At 46.2% G+C, this 22,485-nt stretch overlaps 1 long non-coding RNA gene and 1 pseudogene across 2 annotated transcripts in view; both read right to left on the bottom strand.

Annotated features, from left to right (window-relative positions):
• LOC144772567 (uncharacterized) overlaps nucleotides 1-22,485 on the bottom strand; it is an 858,949-nt gene that overhangs the window by 122,596 nt on the left and 713,868 nt on the right. The gene's annotated exons all lie outside the window — the stretch shown is intronic.
• Nucleotides 3,020-6,635, bottom strand: LOC144772566 (catenin alpha-1 pseudogene; annotated as a pseudogene). Its single transcript, XR_013599803.1, has one exon. The product of XR_013599803.1 is annotated as a catenin alpha-1 pseudogene (transcript).

Raw genomic sequence — 22,485 nt, 5'->3', positions numbered from 1 at the left:
TAATCACCAAAATAACAGTTTTGAAAAAAGCAGCTGCTTTCTAATACCGAATATACTAAACCATATCTTCACCTTAGAGTCCACCTCTAGTAGGGCTTAGGTGGTGAGAAAAGCTGGGAACACCCCCCCCCCCCCCCCCCCAACTAGACCACTGCAAGTCCCTGTTCACCAGTTGCATCAATCACCAGGTATTTAATAAATCTTATCGCCCTATGGTGGCTGACAGAATACCCCAGCTCAGTCATTTCCACAGATTTGGAGAAACAATGAGGCCAGATATTCCAATTATGCGGACTGATGCTATACTGCTACTATGTCACAGCTCAGTTTAGCCCATGCTAAAGGTGTGCATCAAGTGTGCTGAAGTGCTATGCGAAGGTTTGATGTATGCATTATGACGCAACAGCAACCAAACATGACATGACGCAGGCCATGTTGCATTTTGTTTTAATATACCATTTCATGATTTCAGATGAGGGTAAATTATTAAAAGTGCACCAAAGTGCTTGGGGGGGGGGGAATGAGTAGCCCTACAGCAAATTGCAGCTGTCAGACCCTCCAAAAAAGGATAAAAAGCAGAGAGTCCTGGGATGATGTAAGCACCAATGAGTGGGAATCAACAGAGGATGCTGTCAAACTGCAATCTTTCTTTATTAACTGATGCATGTCTATTCACTCTAAATTCCTCCCATAAAAAAAAATCCTGTTAAAAATATGGCACCATGTCTACAGGCCACTGGGAGCAAGATGCTTGGTATTAGCAAATGTGACACTTGGACATGGGAGAAAATTTAAATGAGGAGTGTTAAGGAATCCATAGTTAACTCTTCAGCTTAATTTTCTCAATACGATGCCATATTTATAAGAGAAAAATACAGCCATTATTTTAAGTTGGGAGAAAGTTAAAGTGCGGAAGAATGTTCCATATTCTGAACATTTTTGCAGTGCATTTTTTGCACTTCAAATTTCTCCCATTTATGTTATACATGTTAACCGTGCCACATATGGTGAGCGGTATCTCCTGTGCCACAAGTACATACAAAAGTCAGTCACCGATATATTCCATCCATACGCGCACATGTTCATACATCCCAAAGACAATGCTTGCACTGACATATGGTAGCACTATTATAGTGCCCCTAGTCAAACTATTTCGTTCAAACCACACCATCTGGCTCTATGAACATTAGGCTTAAAGTCAATTAGGCTGGGTGTGGGGGCTCCTGGTGATTTAACGCGCAAGTTGCTTAGCCGTCAGTAGCTCACAATTATTTTCACTAATCAGAAGTACCGCTCACTACAGAAAAGGTTTGAGATACCCTAATATTTAAGAATAAAAGCCTTGACCAGAAAAAAAACCTGACACGTCTACGAAATTATACAGCTCTTGATCATCAATAGCTGTCAAATAAGCACTTCAAGCACCACTTTAATACTCTGCTCCCTTTCTGTAACGAAAGTGAAACTAACCAAATCTCACATAAGAGGAATGGGCAATAACCTACTCGCAACACTATTTTACGATGTACAAGGCACATGGAAAGAAAGTTGCGAAGACGGATTGAAAATATATAAATATCTTCAGAAGTACAAAAAAAAGCAGCCAAGAGAAAGAACCACTGTTTTTGCTGAGCTTAGCGAAAGGTATTAATGGCAAAATTAAAAAGGTACAGTGCTAATGTATTGCCTGCTAGAGGACAGTGTCTGGATAAATTACATACTTCTAGTTTAACAAAGAAACCAGCATTGGCAAAGAAAATCCTTGGATCTTGAAAGCCTGTAAATGTTTCTCTTTTTTAGCAAACAGGCAACAGGTATTAAATCTGTGAAACGAATAAAAGGGAAATTAAAATAAAAAATAAATAAATAAAAAAACAGTCTAACGTGGAGTACATGTGCACAAAAAGAAAAAAAAAAAAAAAACACCACAAGAATAAGTATGAACGTAGAAATCAAAACTGTTATCACACTAGCCCAGTCTCTTCTCCATGTTGTAAACTGAAGAAAAGAAGAGGGAGTCGGTGGTGCACAGCTAAATGGTGTAGTGATGGTGAAAGAATTTTTTTGAAGATTTAGGGGTGCTCTCGAGGGTGGTGTCTTCCGTCAGGCACCAAACGATTATAGAAACAGTGGTGTATGCAAAGATTGCTAATACATCCTCTTTGGAGGCACACCGGGTGTGATCACGTTTATTGATCACACCCGGTGTGCCTCCAAAGGGGATGTATTAGCAATCTTTGCATACACCACTGTTTCTGTAAACTGAAGAAAAACATAAAGGACAATGCAACAAACAAATGGAGAAAGAGGACTGACTGCAAACTACTGTAGTTTTAAAGATGTATTTATAGATTTTTATTGGGTTATTGGAAGCCATGAACATGGGGAAAAATCTAAAGCGGTTTCTAAGCTAGACCTAAAATGACGCTATTCCTTAACAGACGGATACTAAGGGCCCCATTACGAGTTTTCTGGACCAGTACAGGCTACTGATCATGGCAACTACATCTTTCCCAGTGTCCAGAATTAAAAGGTCTGCAAAGTCCAGGCCCAGAGACATAAGGGATTGAGTTCCTTACAGAGCTGCAGGCAGCTGGTGAACTGTTTCCCTTCCAGTCATATTATTCAGCCTGCTGGGAGAAGTAAGCAGGAAGCATTTGTTCTTCCCTAGTAGAAGTAAAATGGAACTTGCAGTCCTGTTCTACCCCCCCCCCCCCCCCACCCCACCCACTTCCCCGGCATATTAAAAAGCCCCATAGCTACATTTAGCACTGGCTTCAAATAGGCAGTAAATGTTTGTGAATTTGGGCAAGTTATTTCCCCTTTTGGCGGAGGCGGGAATGGGAGACAACTTTTAATCATAGTTAACTCACTGGTTGATCCCGCACTGTATTGTTGATTTTAGACCCAGCCTCTCACACTGAAGAGAATAGGGAACTTGTAATCGTGCAGAAAGCGTGCATGCATATGCCAGAAAGCAAACAATAGGTAGTGACAAGGAGTACATTAAACTTATTGATCTGATTACAAATGTAAATACTTTAATACTGAAAAAATGAAGTGTTTCTCATAAAAGTTAAGAGTGCTTAAATGATTAAGCATTTGTAGTAAAAGCACATTTCTTAATGATTAGTCTTCATAGAGACATACAATTGACTCCAAAAGTCATGAACAAGATAGGCATCTGGAATGGTTTCCCATCTAAGAGTCTTTGCATTGCAACAATGAAATGATCATGAGGCCTGTGCTGTGAAAAATAACCAACAGGATATAAAACCTGCAAAAGTATTAGAAAGGCGTTATGTTGGTTGCATTTATGGGTTATAACAAAATATCATGGTACTGGATTACATGTACTATAATTAGGTAGTGTATGCTTAAACTATGTGATGCTGAATATATTATTGTTCGCAAATCACATTGCCAGGTTAAATAGACTCAAGAAAGCTTCAAGTAGATTACGCGTTGCTGTCCATCGCTTTAAACTCGCCGAGAGCAAGTACTGGATTCACTTTCTTCTGCGTTTCACGCTTAACTCTTGTGTTCGCTCCATCATTTCTCACTATTATGTGCTTCTTCCCTGGAGCCTTCATTTTCCAAGACACAGCAGGCAGGTTCAAAGAAGCCATTCCTTGAGATTTCTGATACTTTGTAGATGCTACATAGGATGCTCTCACAGTCTGTACTACTGCATTCATTAAATTCTTGGCAGCTTGGATCAAAGACATTGCACTGTCTACTCCAGATACAACAAGTTCCCCACCAAGGTTTTGAACTTCAGCCTTTACTTTACTACAAATATTCAACTGGTGACAGTAAAGGGAAATACGTTGCAAATAAGCTAGGAGGTCCTGTTTGCAGGTAGAGTCTGGGCAGTGATCAGCAATAGTGCGTCCCAGTTTGTCCATACGCGATCCTGCCTCTGCAATTTTCTTGGCAGCACTGATAACATCAGATGTGTTCTTCAGAGGTCCCTTGCCCCTAGTGAAATCTGTCATTTCCATCATAATCATACACATTTGCTTCGAAAGAACAATAATGTCATTACCACCGTCATCCCATTTCGAAACTTCAGCTTCAAGTTTACTCTTTTCTTCTTGAAAGCTAGCGACTTGCTCTGCAATTTTAGCTTTCTGTTCTTGTGGAAGTTGAGCCATGATTGCTCTTGCACTTTGCCCAGCAATTAGTTGGTCATCTAATGTCTGCACACTTGTTTGACTTCGGCCATCAAAATCGTCAGGCTCAATGTCAGAATCGTCCAATTCATCTGGAGTTCTGATCATCAGCACTGCTTTTCTAATGTCTCGGATGCCATCGTACACAAGTCGCGAGGCATCGATAAATTCATTCTCATCGATGTATTTGTCACTACTGAGTGCGTCTACAGCGGCTTCGACCTGCTCGGTAAATCGGGGCATCACCATGTCGGATAACAGCTGTGTGGCCTCAAGGATCTTCTCTGTATAGAGCCCTGGTTCATAATTATCCATTTCAGAAGTGACCACATGGATGACCCGAGCTGCACGCCCACGGATCGCACCAGCTGTTCGGTCCAAACCATCAACATCTCGGTCCTGAAGAGCAATTACACACTTATTCACATCCTCCAGGATGTGGTTCTCAGAAACTGCCAAGAAGTCGTCGACAGGCGTTATATCGTCCACTGCATCAGTCAGCACGTGCACTTGCCGCTCCCACTGCTTTCGGAAGAGACTCATGGTTTCCTGGGCTAGCTGGCTGTGGGGTTTGGCAGCCAGGGCCAACGCAGCGTTTACCACTTGGGGGCAAAGTGCCTCGAGCTGCCCCGCGGACATGCGCACCAACTTGACACCCTCCTCACTGCAGGAGATGGAGCAGGCCAGCTGAGCCACTTCCACCAGCTTCAGCGCGTGCTCGCGGAACACCTGGGCGTACTCTCGAACCTCACGCTCGTGCCCTCCGCGTGCCGCCTCCATCAGGACGAGTAGCGGCACGTGAGTCTCCAGGAAGGAGTCGGAGATGTGGTCCATGACCGCTTTGCGCAGCTGTCGGCGCAGGTCGCGAGTCTTGTGGGTCATCCGGTCGATCGCGGAGTTCAGGGCGTCGCCGCGCTCGCGACGCCCGGCGTTGCCTAGATACTGAGAGATCAGGTCCTGAAGCGCCTGGCGCACAGCGTTGCACTCTGCGACTATGCGCTCGCGGCGCCCGTCGCGCGTGCACGAGGAGTCCGCCATGAGAGCGGCGCCGCTAATGATGCTCTCCAGCCGCTCCTCCAGCGAGGGCCGCAGCCGCTCCTCTTGGAAAGTCAGCGGCTCCACCACGATTTGCTGGTCGAAGAGGTTGAGGGCGGAAGCCAGCTCCCCACCGGCCGACCCGGGCGAGGCCTGTTGTTGGGGGTCCTCGGAAGGCGAGGCCTGGGCAGCCTGAGCGATGCCTGTGAGGGCTCTCTGGAGCTGGCTATGTAGTAGTTCTCGGTTGGCTTGGTAGGCCGCGAGCTCCGGGTGCCGCAGACAGGCCTGTGAGGCGCCATAAAACAAGGGCAGGCTTTGGTGCAAGAGCCCGCGAGCAGCCGCCATGTCATCACGGTGCCCTGCCTCCTTCAGCTCCTTCTGCCGACTGGCCGCAACTGTGCTGAGCCTACCCGCCTCTGCCCTTAACAACTGGTACTCACGGCCTAGCTCTTGTTCGCTGCCAGCGACGCGCAAACGGGCCAGCGCCTCCTCCACCTGGCGCAGCTGCAGTAGTAGTCGGAACACGTCCGCCATGTCGGCCAAAATAAGCAGGCGGGTAACAGCTGACAGCAGTCCCCGGGCGGCGCGCACCATTCCGGCCCGCTTCACTGATGAGCACGGGTCTCCGTTGGCAAAGTCTCCCGAGGCGGCGTTCATCTGCAGGCCCTGCCGCCGCACGTCCTCCACCGCGGCCGCCAGCTCCTGCACCAAGCACGGGCTCTCGCGGGCGATCATTTCGCCGCGCTCCAAGAAGCGGCCGGTTGCCTGTTCCACCGATGCCGCTAGTACGCGAGCCTTCTTGGAGCGGCCTTTACGCTTACTAGAGGGCCCGGCCTGGCTGCAGTTCACCAGGGTAGTCACCTGCGTGACAAGCGGTGCCAGCAACCGCTCCACGGCCAGAGTGCGAATCTGCAAGTTGTTGGGGTCCCAGGAGAAGGGTAGCGGAGCCGCCAGTGTTGCTGCCATTTCGTGGACGTTGATTTTCGAGACTGTTGCGGCTGCTCAAGTTTGGTACCCGGGATGCTGAAATCAAGGCGGCTTTATCAGGGCGGTGCGTTTTCAGGAGGTTGCGCAATAGACGGAATGACGTCAGTCCGGCAGCGGTGATAGGCTGCTGACTGCTGGGCATGCTCTCATTGGATGCCGAATCTTCCCTACTCCTAATGTGGCCGTGTTGAAGCGCTCTAGTGTTTTTGTACCCGAAGCTCGCTTCCTCCCGGCTGCTCTCTATTAGAGGTCCGCGGTCTAGACTCAGAAGTTGCGCCCACCCACAAGAAGTCTTTCGTTCAGTTCGTCGAGTTCCATAAACATTGAACGATTTGTTTTGAGCCTTAGAAGCGCGCATCTATGCCAATGGATCCTAGGCACGTTTAAAGCATTTAAATCCAAGGTGATATTGTTTTTCCTTGTTTGATCAGTGGCGAAGAACTAAACAAAGTATTACACGTTTTCTTATTACTTTTTAGCGGCGTACTCGTTTCTTTGTTCTCATGGATGCTTATTAAAAGCAATAGTGTATGCATTTCAACATAATAGGTTTACAAAAATTCCTAATTCGCATTTTCCGAGATTGCGCTCTATTACTCCTTTCAAAACATTTTTCACTTATATAACATCATTACATGAGAGGGAACACTAGAAATATAATCATATTGATATCTAAAGTTGACGAAAAACAGGTGTTAAATACACATCAAAGAGGTCCTAGAACCACACCTTTACCATCAGCAGTTTCCACATTGTATCCTTTATTAGAAACGGAGGCAAGGGAGTAGATTTACGAGTTATTTAGAGCCCCTCCCCTTTTGACACTTACTCCCTGCCAGTGCATTTAGGCGTTGCTGCTGGCCCATTAGTTTCTCACTGTTACTCTGTTTTTTCCCATAAAACCACAGCACTTTTTTCAGCATGATGCTTCTCTAGTGCCTACACCCACCCCCAAGTTTGAGTGCTTCTGCCTTAGGATAACTTTCAAGTGTTAAAAAATGGTTGCCCTGGACCTTTAAACACTCAGACCACACATGTACATTCTATGGCGTGTCAAACGTGTAACTACATTTCATACTTTTAGCAGGTGCAAGGAATAAAATATATCATTAAATAAGGCCAAGGGAAGAAGCCACGATTTAGCCATCAATATGGGCGAGTTGTGACACGCTATACCTAACCTCAGCAGTGACTTCTCAGCCTTTTTCATCATTCTGAGGTCAGAAAAGGGAATCCCATTACATTGGATACTGCTAACAGTGTAAATTTAGAGTACTCGGAAACGGAAAAAACGAATGCATGAAGAACTGTACAAAATATTTATTATTAATCAAATGACTGAAATCAAAATCACAGGACTCGAATAGTATGCTGGAATAGGCAAACTTAAAATTTACCTTTTCACGCTGGGCTAATAAATGATTTTAGAAGGGACCAGTAGATCTACAAGCCCAAACCTGTTTATGCTGCTATCTAGATTTGTGTTGCTCTAGAGCACGGGTACTCATAGTACGGCCCGCGGGCTGGCATCAGCCCGGCAAGCCTTCCGTGGCGGCCCGCGGACCATGAGACATCGTACCCGTGTTAAAAAAAAAAAAATCCAAGAGTGTCTGCAAACACTGCCGGTTGCAGAGACACTCTGAGAGAGACTGCTGCTCTGTGGGGCCGGGCGATTCATTCCAGGAGGCCAGAGTGGGGCAGAAGGGGCGCTAAGAGGTGAACAAAGTCCCATTCACATGCAAATGGTCTTTTTATAGACCTGTGAAGTGCTCGGGTGGGGCTGTGTGTCTGTGCGCGCTGGGGAAGCTGTCTTTCTCAGCCCAGTGACACACAGGCAGGGTGAGATGACAGAGTGAGGTAGAGGGACAGAGACCGAGGGAGAGGGAGAGGGAGGGAAAGGGAGACCGAGACATGGAGACAGAGAAAGGGAGACAGACAGAGGGAGGAGGGCGACAGAGGGAGACAGAGGGAGGGAGACGGAGTGAGGGAAGGGAGGGAGTGAGGAAAGGGAGTGAGGCAAGGGGAGTGAGTGAGGGAAGGGGAGGGGAGTGAGGGAGGGAAGGGGGGAGTGAGGGAAGGGAGGGAGTGAGGGAAGGGGAGGGAGTGAGAGAGGGAGTGAAGGAAGGGGAGTGAGGGAAGGGGAGGGAGTGAGGGAGGTAAGGGGAGTGAGGGAGGGAAGGGGAGTGAGGGGGAAGAGGAGGGAGGGAAGGGTAGTGAGGGAGGGGGTGAGAGAGGGGAGTAAGGGAGTGGAGGGAGTGTGAAAGGGGTGTGAGGGAGTGAGGGAAGGGGAGAGAGTGAGGGAAGGGGAGTGAGGGAGGGAAGGGGAGTGAGGGAGTGAGGGAAGGGGAGGGAGGGAGTGAGTGAAGGGGAGGGAGGGAGAGAGTGAAGGGGAGTGAGGGTGAGGGAAGGGGAGTGAGGGAGGGAGAGGGGGAAGGGAGTGAGGGAAGGGAAGTGAGGGAAGGGAAGTGAGGAAAGGGGAGTGAGGGAAGCGGAGTGATGGAAGGTGAGGGAGGGAGTGAGTGAAGGGGAGAGAGGGTGAGGGAAGGGGATTTAGGGAGGGAGAGGGGGAAGGGAGTGAGGGGAGAGAGTGAGGGAAGGGGAGAGTGAAGGAGTGAGGGAAGGGGAGGGAGTGAGGAAGAGGGGGAAGGGAGTGGAGGGAGGGAGTGAGGGAAGGGAAGTGAGGAAAGGGGAGTGAGGGAAGCAGAGTGAGGGAAGGGGAGTGAGGGAGGGAGTGAGTGAAGGGGAGTGAGGGTGAGGGAAGGGGAGTGAGGGAGGGAGAGGGGGAAGGGAGTGAGGGGAGGGAGGGAGTGAGGGAAGTGGTGTGAGGGAGGGAGTGAGGGAAGTGGAGTGAGGGAAGGGGAGTGAGGGAGGGAGTGAGGGAAGGGGAGTGAGGGAGGGAAGGGGAGTGAGGGAAGGGGAGTGAGGGAGGGGGAAGGGGAGTGAGGGTGAGGGAAGGAGAGGAAAGGAGAGGAAAGGAGGGGGAGGGAGAAGGAAGGAGAGGGAGGGAGAGGGAAGGAGAGAGGGAGAGGGAGTGAGACAGTCAGAGTGAGTGAGACAGAGGGAGACAATGAGGGAGAGAGGGAGATAGAGGGATGGAGGGAGGGAGGCAGAGATATATATATATATATGCCGGGTCTGGTAGCTCAGTGGACGAAGGCGTCCGCTGCAGGGACCTGTGTTCAACCTCATGGTCACAGTTTTTTTTGTTGCTCTATCCCCGCCCCCTCCCTCACTGACCCCGCCCCCTCCAGTGCGGCCCTCGGACACACACCACACTGTAAATTTGGCCCCTGAGAGAAAGTTTGTGAGTACCCATGCTCTAGAATCTAAACACTGCCTTATATATACTATACTAACTGCATTTTTTGCATGTACAGGTCTTGTAAACTGGGAGGGCAGCAAGAGGACCTTTTACTTTGGCCGCATTCTATAAAAAAAACGTAGTAAATTGGTTTCCTAGGGGACATACAACGCTTATGGGCTTTATTAATGTGTTGAAAGTGAATCCATTTTTATACTTAGGACATTGTGAGTATATGCGCATATGGCATATAAGTGCAATAACAGCTCTGTTTCCTTTATCTTTATTTGTCCAGATCAGTTTTGTATCAGAAACCTAGGAAATATTAAGTGTCTATGTGTCACAATAGCTACTTTTACACCACCTTTCACCTTCTTCTGAACTGCACACATCTTTTATTTCAAGCACATTGTACGTGTTGGGAGAAACTTCTCCCTCTCTTTTATTTTCTTGTCCAATTCCCAGACCCAGTGAAAACATACATTCCTCCTTGGTGAATGCATCTTTTTTAATTTTTTTATTTTTATATTGTGTGAAATAGACCCGAAGGTATTAGAGCGCTTTACATGAGCACAATTTGTGTTACAGATGGACACATTTATTTTTGTTAGGCACAGGGAGATTAACTGATTTGCCCAGAATCACAGGATGGTGAGTGTCCCTGAAGAGGCTCAAACCCGGTTTCCCAGCCCTGAAGTCAACCGCTCTAGCCGTTAGGCCACACCCCCTCTCTAGACTTGCAATACAGACTATTCCCTTTTTCTATTTTGTCGTGTGGGACAGGTACGGCTAACTTTAATCTATGTGAGGCATTCCAATGAGAGCCCAGTTCTACAGAAGTGCTAAAAAAAAGTTATTCTAGGGGGTTTTACAACCTTTCCATGAAAAATTGCTAGCAGGCTAAAGGAATAATGACACACATTCCTGGACTGCCCTTTATATAAAATCCATGGCGACTTCAAGTTTCTATTGGTTTCCAAGGATTGATCTTTATTTGAAGCCAATACACAGTTTTTATTGAAATGTGTAAGCCATATTCTTGTCAGAGGTCTCTGATTATTGTGTTGGAGAGCATCCAGCAAGAGGCAAGTCCTCTTGAATTGGTAGATTCATTAGGCTTTGTTGTGTGACCCTATCCTGCACATCATATGGTCTCATGAAAGGTAAGTTCAAGCATAATAGAGGAGTCATTTGGACAAACTGTTTCTCCATCACATGGGGCAGTGAGGCAAAAACAGATGCACCAGATTCTACTAATGAGTGCCATTCAAAAACTAGTTCTCTGCTGGAAATAATTTTGAGAATCTGACTATCAGTGGGATCAGAAAGCAGTAACATGCCTAGATTGCTTGCAAATCAGCCTCAGTCACCGTGCTTACTTCAGCACCCATGTTTATTTTTAGCCAGAAGGTAAATCATGAAGTTCTTCTCTGAAAATTCCAGACATTGGAGATCCCAAAGAGTAAATGATTGCCTATTCAAAAGTGTAAAAATTAATACCGGTAGTTTCAAGCACATAATGTTTTCATCGATTGCATTCCACTATAGAACAGATTACTAGGTGAATACACCCAGCGATATCCACAGCTCATCATGAAGGCTCTGTGTTCAACGTGTATATTAGACTTGGCTCTTTTGACATGTTTATCTCCAAACATTTTGCCTTTTGTCTCCTATTTTTCTGACCCTGTTTTTGTTGGTTATAGGATTCTGGGCACTTTACCACTGCTGATCAGTGCTAAAGTGCATATGCTTTCTGTGTTAAATTGTGATATGTTTGGCTATCCATCATTGGCCTATTTGATTCACTGGTAAGTCCTTAGTAAAGTGCATGGTGTGTGCCAGGCCTTGAAATTCAATGCTACTAATGGGCTTGCCGCACTGGTTGTGCCACCCACATGAGTAGCCCTGTAAATGTGTAGTTTCTGCATGCGCAGTTGTGAACTGCAATGTTGTCCTGACAAGTGCACCCACTTGCTAGGCCCATACCTTCCCATTCCTTACATGTAAGGCACCCTTAAGGTAGGCGCAAGGTACCCTTCGGGCAGGGTGCAATGTACGTGAAATATAGGACATGTACTAGTGTGTGTGACACGTCCATATAGTGAAACACAATGTATTTAATTCTTCACTGTTAAAAGGCTATATTTCCCCTAGGCTTATAATAGTGTTGCACTGTACCATGTTTACATATGTAACTTTCCCTAGGGACAAAATAGGAACATCAAGTTTGGACTCTCTAAACTCAGCATTTATTACCGCACCTTTTGGTGAAGGTGGTTTTTAAATCCTTTGTTTGAACATAGAACTTTAAGAAAGTGTGTATTATGTAACAAGGGAACCCCAATACTACAACCAGGGGTCTTATGTGATTAAGAGACACAACGGTTCAAGATAGGCCATTCGGTCCAAAAGGTATTGAATTAATTTTAAATGAACATAAATTCAGTTTCTTACTTCATATGGTCATCTTTTAGCAAATATATATAAACATTGTAAGTCAAAAGATTTATTTTACAATACTTGAAAATATATAGATAGATTCGGTGCTCACAAATAAGTGAAGAAAGGGCGTGCTGTGGTGGGTAAAGGAGGAAATTGTGTAAAAGCATACATCATATTGAGAACATAGTAACAACTCGTTATACGATTTACATTGGTTAGGAGTTTTGTTGTAAGATGGTCGATGATGTTTGAACAATGTTGAATTACACACTAACATTGTGATTTAATCAGTTCTTAATTATTCCTATTGCGTATTTTGAACATAATCACATAAACCACATCGCCACAAGCACTGAAAGACTAGAATTGATAATTAAAATTTCACTCAAGCATACTGTATGCACACAATTCCATGCGCACCTGTGCTTCCGGGTCAACGGTCTAATCGCTAGCCCCACTCTCCACTTCCTGTTTTAACCGGCTCCGCTCACACCCCAGAAACAGTCATCCTTCAAGTGTCGACGGAGCGTCTGCCCGTCCCCTCATCTTCCGACTCATGCAGTACTCTAAATGAGTACTCTAAACCGCTCCCTTATCTCCCGGCTTATAATTGACATCGGGCCCTGTCCATCCTGACCCATATTTGTTGTTTTTCTTTAGAATAATCCTGGCCGCCCACTGACTACGCAATGGCTGTCTTCGTATTCATATGTAATGGAGCTTCACTCCCCTTGATCTATTTGCTAGGCATACCATCCCTGGAGCCTAATACCCCTGACCAGAATTGGATACCTTTGAGTAAGTAATTGCACTTTTACTTCACAAGTGCACCACGTTCATCTATTAATTTAACCCATTGGTCTAATAGGAAACACTTCTTCAGGACATCTCTGCCCCATATCACGTTCTACTGACCGGTCCAACTATCCATAGACGTGTAGAGTAAGTACACTTCACGTTATAGGCATGATTTTGTAGGTGCAAGCAAGTCCCGGGCACTCATATGCAATAGCAAATATAGAACATTTCTTTCAAGTGTAAATCCAGAAACACACAAAAGGGTCCATGAAATAACAATAGCGGAGGAGTTGTTCCCATTATCTTTTAATTTCTTTATGTTGTAATTTGCTCTGCCTGAAACAACCAGCCGACACGTGTTTCATCAGGGTGTCATTTCATCTCTGACTCTTCTGGGCTGTGCTAGTGTGTGCAAGGCGGAGTAATCGAGACACCGGTGATAATTCCAACCGGGTTTGTCAAAACAGGCGGGTAAGTACTTGCGTCGGATTAGACAATATTTCTATGCTTTGATGTACCAGAAGGTGTAATTGAGATGCCGATGTTTTCCAACCCGGCACGTCTATGATTAGGGCGAGTAAAGTTCCGCAAAAATGAGGTGGTATCTGGAAACTGAAATTGTGGTATAAAGAGCCACGGAAAATCCGTAGGAGAAAATGATATAACAGGGATACCTAAAAGCAAAGCAGGCTTTATAGCACTCTAGTCCCGTCAAATCCACATGACTAGGTAAAGAATAACAGCGCGAACACCGAATGTGTGTAGCTGCGGTTTGTGTAGAGGGAGAGGGTCCTCCGTGGCTCGTCTTGCACTCTTGTATTTTTTTAATTTGTCGCTCAATGTTTTTAATTGTGTTTTCTGAAGGAATTAATTAAATTTGTACTTTTCTTTTATTATGTATATTTGTCTTTTTGATTATGTGTCCTACGACGAATAAACTAATTTTAAACTTTTGTAATTAGCTTTGTCCATAGCAGTAGCCTTGGGTGTACAGATATATTTTCCCAATCTGAGTGGAATGATTGCAATTGAGTGATGAAGTTGGAATTTCCGGTCAGGTTACACACATTGCTGGTTGCATAGTGCTGTGTGTCCAAAGGAAACCTTTTTAATTATATATTTGTATGGTACCCTATTCCTTTGGCATAAGGGGTCCCTCTCAGTTTCTATGACAATGTCAAACACACACTTGGATTTTTTTCCAATTGCAATTCATGTAATGTGATTTACTGTATTTGTTGCTCTTGTAACTTGCTATACATAGGCCAAACCACATAGAAGATCAAGACAAGAATTTCACAACATAAGAGCAGGGTCAGCTGCAAAATCACTACAGCCCCTCTGGTGGAATTTTTTTGGGAGAAAGAACACTTGGAAAATGACTTCTCCTGGCAAGTCATTGACAATGTACGTCCACAACTAAGAGGGGGCTACAAGCAAACAGGTCTCAAATAGACTGAAATGTAAATGGATGCTTACCTGCCAAACTACCACCCATGGACTAAACACACAGGAGTAATGGAACTTAATCCTTTGAAAATTTCTAGCATATGCCCCTGTGTTTCATAACTGTATAGAAACACACATTGGATTACACCACTGGAGTAGCATATATTAAGTTTGCAATGTACTTCATAATATGCCTTCCATATGCCCAATGTACATATATATGTTTTTTCCTCATTTGAGCCTTAATGTATTCTTCAGAGATTTTATTTTCTCTCTCCTCTTCAATTCATAATTAGTTTGGGATTCTGTACCCCTACTATGAACAATGTTGAATTACACACTAACATTGAGATTAATCCGTTCTTAATCATTCATATTGCGTTTCCTGCACATAATCAGATAAACCACATCGTCACGAGCACTGATTGACTCTAATGGATATTTGAACATTGATACGTTGGAAGCTCCATTGAAAACAATGGAGTAGCTCCGGGCTTATAATGGCTGGTATAAGCCCGGAGCTCCAACATTCCAATGTTTCTCTGTTCACAGCTCTGGCTGTGAACAAAGGCTTCATGGAGCCTGAGGGGATTTCAATCCCCTTGTGCTCCCTGAAGGCTTTGTTTTATTTGTTAGAACATTCTGCCCTCGAGTGGCAGAATGTTCTAATACCTTATAGCCTTCGTAGCAGGGCTATACCGGCTTTTAAAGTCTCACTGCCTTGTTAAAGTCCCTCGCCTTCGGCTCGTGCCTTTAACGATGCAGCGGGCGTTTAATAGCCGGTATAGCCCGCTACGGCGGGCTATAAGGCTATAATAAAAATTTCACTCATGCATACTGCATGCGCGCAATTGCGTGCGCATGGGCACTTGTGCTTCCGGGTCTGTGGTCTAGTCGCTAGCCCCACTCTCCATGATCTCAAATAATTGAGATCAAAACGTCATCAAACCTCTTACAACAAAACTCCTAACCAATGTAAATCGTATATAAGGAAGTGTTTCTATGTTGTCAATGCAATGTATGCTATTACAATTCCCTCCTTTACCCACCACTGCTCGCCCTTTCTTTACTTATTTGTGAGCACCAAATCTATCTATATATTTTCAAAGTATTGTAAAATAAATCTTTTGACTTAGAATGTTTATATGTGTCCCGTCCTATATTCACAAAAAGATGACAGTATGAAATAAGAAACTGAATTTATGTTCATTTAAAATCAATTCAATACCTCTTGGACTGAATGGCCTATCTTGAACCATTGTTTCTCTTAATCAACTTTTAGAAAGTGGGCATTTTCTTACTTCACCATTCTGTGTGCCTCTGGCTGTTTGTGTATTCAGCGTCTGGTGAGTGAGTGACAGTTGATGAGATGCGCATTCACTCTAGACAGTCACTGGGGGAGGTTGATGTGTGTCCATCCACTCCGGATCTCCGACCGACCCCTGCCCTCACCACATCTTCAACAAGGCCGACGCTGTCATCGCACCCCACCTGCGGGACATCATCAACACCTCCTTCAACACCGCTACCTTCCGGGAGAGCTGGAAGCACGCCGAACTCAGCGCTTTACTAAAGAAGCCTTCAGCCGACCCCACCGACCTCAAGAACTACCGCCCCATCTCACTGCTCCCGTTTCCTGCAAAAGTCATCGAGAAGACCGTCAACAAGCAGCTGGCCGCCTTCCTCGAGACGAACGGATCCCTCGACCTCTCGCAGTCCGGCTTCCGGGCAAACCACAGCACCGAGACCGCCCTGATCGCAGCCACCGATGACATCCGAGCCCTGCTCAACAACGGAGAAACAGCGGCCCTCATCCTCCTAGACCTCTCCGCGGCCTTCGACACTGTCTGCCACCGTACCCTAGTGCGGCGCCTCAGCAACGTCGGAATCCAGGAGAAGGCACTGGAATGGATCATCTCGTTCCTCGCCGGAAGGACACAGAGAGTCCGCCTCCCCCCGTTCAGATCAGAAGCCACCGAAGTCATCTGCGGCGTTCCCCAAGGCTCCTCGCTTAGCCCAACCCTCTTCAACGTCTACATGAGCCCCCTTGCAGCCATCGCACGCCAACACAACCTCAACATAATCTCCTACGCCGACGACATCCAGCTGATCCTCTCCCTCACCAACGACCCCGCCACCGCCAGAGCCAACCTACACGAAGGGATGACAGACGTAGCCAAGTGGATGATGAACAGCCGCCTGAAACTGAATTCGGACAAGACGGAAGTCCTCATCCTGGGATCTTCACCCTCTGCCTGGGACGACTCCTGGTGGCCCCCCGCCCTGGGCAGCGCACCCAAACCAACAGACCACGCACGCAACCTGGGCTTCATCCTGGACTCCTCCCTCTCCATGGCCAGATAAGTCAACGCCGTCTCCTCGTCGTGCTTCAACATCCTGCGCATGCTACGTAAGATCTTCTGGTGGATCCCCACCGAGACCAGGAAGACGGTCACCCAGGCCCTCGTCACCAGCCGTCTGGACTACGGCAACTCCCTCTACGCCGGAACCACCGCCAAACTCCAGAAGAGACTCCAGCGGATTCAGAACGCCTCTGCACGACTCATCCTGGACATCCCCCAAACGCAGCCACATCTCCGGACACCTGAGAGATCTGCACTGGCTCCCGGTCAACAAGAGAATCACCTTCCGTCTCCTCACCCACGCACACAAAGCCCTACACAACCAAGGCCCAGGATACCTCAACAGCCGCCTCAACTTCTACACCCCCACACGCCAGCTTCGATCGACCGGCCACGCCCTCGCCTCCGTCCCCCGCATCCGAAGAGTCACCACAGGAGAAGATCCTTCTCCTACCTGGCCGCCAAGACTTGGAACTCCCTCCCGACCCACCTCCGCGTGACCCAGGACCACCTTGCCTTCAGGAAGCAGCTCAAGACCTGGCTGTTCGAGCAGTAGCGGAACCCCCCTCCCCATGCGCCTTGAGACCCTCCGGGTGAGTAGTGCGCTATATAAATGCTTCGATTGATTGATTGATTGATTGTCCTGCCTTGCCTGGGTGACTCAGCGCAGGGCTGAATAGATCTGGTCTGCATTTAGAGTGGTGGGTGGAGTGTTACTTATTTCCTGAATAGTCTGTGTCTCCTTTTGCACAATGCTGTCTCCGCCCCCTGTCGTCATGCTGCACCAGTGAATGCACAACTGGTTTGGACTGGGTTCAGAGACCCTTGCCACAAAAACATTTTGGGGGATAAATATTACACCTAAAACCACAGGACTTTAGATTACTTCAAGGAACTAGAGGACTCTGACAAGAAGAAGAGCGAAAGACTGTGTGAGGAGCGCTGCCTTTTCTGCATGAGGGGTGGGTTGGCCTGCAGTTGCTGCTTCTGCCTGTGGTGGATGAAAATGACTGACTCTTTTGGTCTTGCTGTGGCGTCCTACTTGTGAAGGGAATCTCCAAGGGCCTATGTGTGCTGGCCTCCTGGTTTGGAAGACTCGGTACATCAAAGTCTTCCATTGGAATCCCCTCTTTTTTCTTTGCTAAAGGGTTCCCTGGGGCTTTATTTGCTCAAAGCCTCGCTATGCCTTACTGTTTGAAGAGTCCATCTGTGCTTCTCTACATGAGAGACCCTTGCTGTGTTTTTCTGGGTGGTTAATAACTACCATGGTCATATAAATTCCCGAAAAGCCCAGTGTACGAAACTTCTTGACCCAAGCTTCCCCCCCGCGCTGTGTACCGTGGGTCAAGGGAGGCAGGCAGCAGGGGCTCTGCTGAGGTGGCCCCATACTGGGCATTACCGGCTCAAGTAGCGCTCCTGCTGAGAAGAGCACTGTGCCCAGCGTCAACCAAGAAGATTGGCGGAAGTGAAAGGAATTCTCAGGCGGGAGTATACCCCGCGTTGGTGTGTCAGGGGGCGGGAACTAACCGCCGCAAGGCACCAGAACCTTGCAGTGTCCCACCAGCAGCCTGCTGCACAGAGAGTAAAGGTCACTGACCTCTACTCCAAGAAAGTCTGCAGTATTCAAGTCAGCATGGCCAGGGCCACACCGTATGCATTGGCAGAGTCTCAGCGTGTTGCTCAGCAACCAGGGGAAGTTGATGTAGCCGCACCGGGCTGGCATGCCCGACATCTCGCTGATGGCACGTTTCCCAAGGTTGTGGGCAGCTGCGCCACAGGACCACAGGCAGCTGTGAGTTGGCCCAGTAGATGGTGGAGGCCGGTCGAGGTCTCCAGTGTGGAGGGTCCGAATGAGCCTCCCGCTCATTTTGGTGAACTGGACAGATGCCCCAGGTGGTGCAGGTGTGAGCGCACCTACACCTGATGGTAACCTGCCTTGGGGAGCATTTTTCTGCAACAAGGGGAGAGCCCGGGATGGGCCCCTCCTCCCACAGAATCGAACAATAGCTATTTTAAATGAAGAACCACCTAAGAATACCCAGTGAAAGGAGTACTATTTAGCCCCTAACACTTGCCTCGTTGGCAAGCCACATGTTATTTATGCCAGCGTGAGCTACATGGCGTTACATACTGCAAAAGTGAGTGATTCATGTCTACGATAAATGGTGCATTCCGCTCCTAATCATTATGTGAAGTAAATGTGGGGTGTAAATTGTGTTTCTTTTTATGACCAGTGTAAGTTATGGGTTGCACTAAATGTGTTACAACCATTGCCTAATTGGCAGAGGGATTATGATCTATGATTGATGCAGTCTGATGACCATTGTCTTGTGTGCGTATGGCCTATCTGATGCAAAATGATGATAGTTTATGATTTATGTATCTTCATGACAAGCGTCTAGTGGCGCAGTAATTTATGTGATGTGGTCTAAAAGTGCTTTACATGCTATGCAATGGTTTATGGTCTCATATGTGTTTATGTGTATATAATACAAAGGCTATTTTTATATAACCTTGTGTGCAGTCTCTTTTGTGGTGTGCCTAGTGTGTCACTGGGGTATGTGTGTTTTGCGTAAGCACTTTACACATTGCTTCTGGTTTAAGCCTGACTGCTCTGCCTCGCTACCAAGGGGGTGAGCAGGGGTTATCTTGGGTGTGTCTTGCGTTACCCTGACTAGAGTGGTGGGTTCTGCCTGGCTTAGGTGTATACCCTAGCCAACCAGAAACCCCTTTTCTAACAGTGCACAAACAATATCTTTGTCATCAACCTTCCAGAGTTTTTTAATGGGGTTAAGTCAGCACAGTGGGTTGGATAAAATACTGAGATTATTCTCTGTCAAAATTTCAGATTTTCAAAAAGTTTTACTACAGTTTATCATAGCCCCATCATTTTTCTCTTTCTCTAAGTTTAACATCTTTTTTTAGTGTATTGTAGCAGTTGTCAGGTTTAGGCTAAGCCTTATTTATTTGTTTTTGATTTTAATACTTTGGCTTTATACTATTGTAATTTGTATATTTGTAGTCTGTAGAGCCAGCCCTTGCTGACATAATGCTGGGGGGAGGAGGGGAAGAAATTTGTTGCACTTACTCCTGCTGGAAAACAAAATGAGGCAGCGGGGGTAGGACAGCTTTTCACAATTCAGTCCCTGGCTGATTACATCATAGCAGTGACTTGCCTCTGAACACAAACATCTCCACGCCTCCCCCAACTTATCTGAATCACACATAGCTTAGCGCCATCAGGCTGGTGCTAAGTTGATTGTTGAGATGGGGAAGGGGTGTTAGTATGTGTCATCAGGATGTGAGAAGTAGATGAGAAGGTAAAGAAGGGAGCAACGGTAGAGAAACCTTTCTGTTTAGAGGACCTTAATGTAGAGAGCTTTTGAGTCCCTCTGAAGATTGGCGGTCTGGCCAAGGAGCCAACTCACCCATAACAAAAGCCAGCCTTGGAAGTCCGATTATTGATTTTTTGCATAACGGTTTCCATTTTATTGTTTAACCAAGCATGTTCATCACTTCTGAAGGGAAAGCTTGACGTTAACCTGCTTCAGAATAGTGAGCGATTGTTACTGTTACAAACAGTTGTTTCTCTTTGATCGGACTTGAATGCTTCACTTTGGTGAGAGTTCTGGTTTGGCATGCATTCAACCATCTGCAAGCTTCACCAAAAGATTCATGTTACAGAGTCTAGTTATGGCTGCTTAAGTAGGAGGGGAAATCATAATGAGACTTAAAATTACCAAATTGCAATACTACTCTGCAAGAAAATGGGTTATTAGTTGTGAATTACGAGAGCCCTCAGGTAATACGTCTGTAAACTTGTATCTACTGGGAACCAAATGTTTCTTTGCAGCCAGTCGCCTCATTGGAACCGCCGCTGTGCAACACATCCTCGGCATATGCCTATGCATCTCTCGTTTATGGCAACCTCAAAGATGCAGCCTTTCTTCGCATCAGAGCCTCGCAGCTCCTTGGAACAAACGCATCGCCCTGACTGTGCATCGCATCCTCGACACCGGACTTCTCATCATAAGCCCTCATCGACTGGATCCACGATGACAATGCAGATCCTCGCACCACAGCCTCACTGCATGTCGTAACCTACGCATTGTTTCGACGGTATGACGGATCTCCGACACAGACCTGCACAACGCTCCACAAACAGGATTTTAAGGTACTTTTTTCAACAGGCCTAACTGGCCTGCAAACAATTATGGTCATCCTGAACTTTCAAGTTTATCCATGTTCACCGCAAACAGATAACCACAGTTGGCCCTTTGTGCTTTTTGGCGCTATATTCACTGAAATCTTTAAAACTGCATATCTCCCGTTCTGTCAATTGGACTTTTGGATAAAATCCATAGTGTCAGCCACAGTTATCTCGCGGCTGGACTATGGGAATGCCCTGTATCTAGGCCTTCCGCAGAAGCTTTTGAGGAAACTGCAGGTTGTTCAAAACGACACAGCCAGATTGATCTACTCACTGGCTGCCTGTTGGATTCAGAGTGCAGTTCAAATGTCTTTGCGTGGCCCACAAAGCCATTTTTGGTAATGCCCCGGAATACATCAAACAACGTCTGAGGAGATACATTCCAGGTAGAGCCTTGCGCTCGAGTAATGTCTCCAACTTGTTTCAACCCAGATTTAAGATAAAATCCAAAGGGGGCAGAGCTCTGTCTGTACTTATCCCGCAAATATGAAACGAGTTACTAGTCAGCCTGAAGGAAGACTCGCAATTACTGTCTTTCAGGAAGAACTTGAAGACCCATCTGTTTAAAAAACTAACATCTACGCCCTAATCTGAGCCAAAGGCAGAGGGATTCAGGAGGCAGCAGGTTATGTACCTTTTCTCTGTAAGCGCTTAGAGACCAGTGGTGATTTGCGCTATAGAAAAACATTTTAACATTAATATTAACATGGTTTGTAGAAGAGTTCTACAGCATTGTTGGTTTCTGCAGGGTATAGTGCAGATGGGTGATGCCATTCTCTTCTAAGAATGTTTGCATTTCTTTCAAGGAAAATTGTACTCCATTTTGTGATAGGATTGTTGATGGTAGCCCTTCGCTAACAAATACATCTGTTAAAAATATTATGACACTCTGAACTAATGTCTGAAGTCATTCTGATTTCTGTTCGCCTGGAGTATAGATCTATCAGGACTTTAATGTAGGGTGTCAGGTTTTTCCCAGATATGGGCCAATTATGTCCAAGGCCAATGTGTCCCATGAGTTTGGTTGGATGTTTGTATATGTGCCTGGGGAGGTTTCTTTGTGAGTAAGATTGTGTCACTCTCATTACATGGTATTACAGATCTTTCAATTTGAATATCCATGCCAGGCCTCCAAAAGTCAATTCAGACTCTTTATGTGGTCTTGGAAACACCAAAGTCGCCTTTATGTGCTCTATTTGTGAATTTCTCTTACATACTCCCAGAGAGAAGTAGTTTGGTGCCTTTTAACAGACATTCGTCCAGCTCTGTAAGTTCATCTTTGATGCACCGATATGCTTTTAATTCCTCATTGACAGTGTTCTTGTTTGGCCTACTTCTGTTTACAAACTGTTTGACTGCCTCCAGGGTTTCATCCTCTCTGGGAATTGTTTTCCATTCAGCCTCAGTTATCAATCTGTCAGAAATGACCTATACGTTCGATAAGGCTACCTGTTCCTCATCATTCTTTATTTCATCATCTATACTACTGTTCAGGCTGGGAGGCAACCTGGAGAAACAATTTGCCACCTTATTCTTTAGTCCGGGGATGTATTCAACTGAAAATGTGTATTTCTATAGGTTTACAACTCATTTCCTGATGTGGCTAGATACTGAGTCTAAGCCTTTTCTCGCAAACATTTCTTTCAGTGATTTAATATCAGTCCCGATTTTAAAATCACTGCCCCCGAACACAATTTTGAACTTTTGTGTGGCCCAGAATAC

The sequence above is a fragment of the Lissotriton helveticus genome, chromosome 8, assembly GCF_964261635.1.
Source record: "Lissotriton helveticus chromosome 8, aLisHel1.1, whole genome shotgun sequence".
NCBI classification, from domain to species: domain Eukaryota; kingdom Metazoa; phylum Chordata; class Amphibia; order Caudata; family Salamandridae; genus Lissotriton; species Lissotriton helveticus.
The sequence above is the reverse complement of the archived record's forward strand: the minus strand, read 5'-3'. Positions and strand labels throughout refer to the sequence as shown.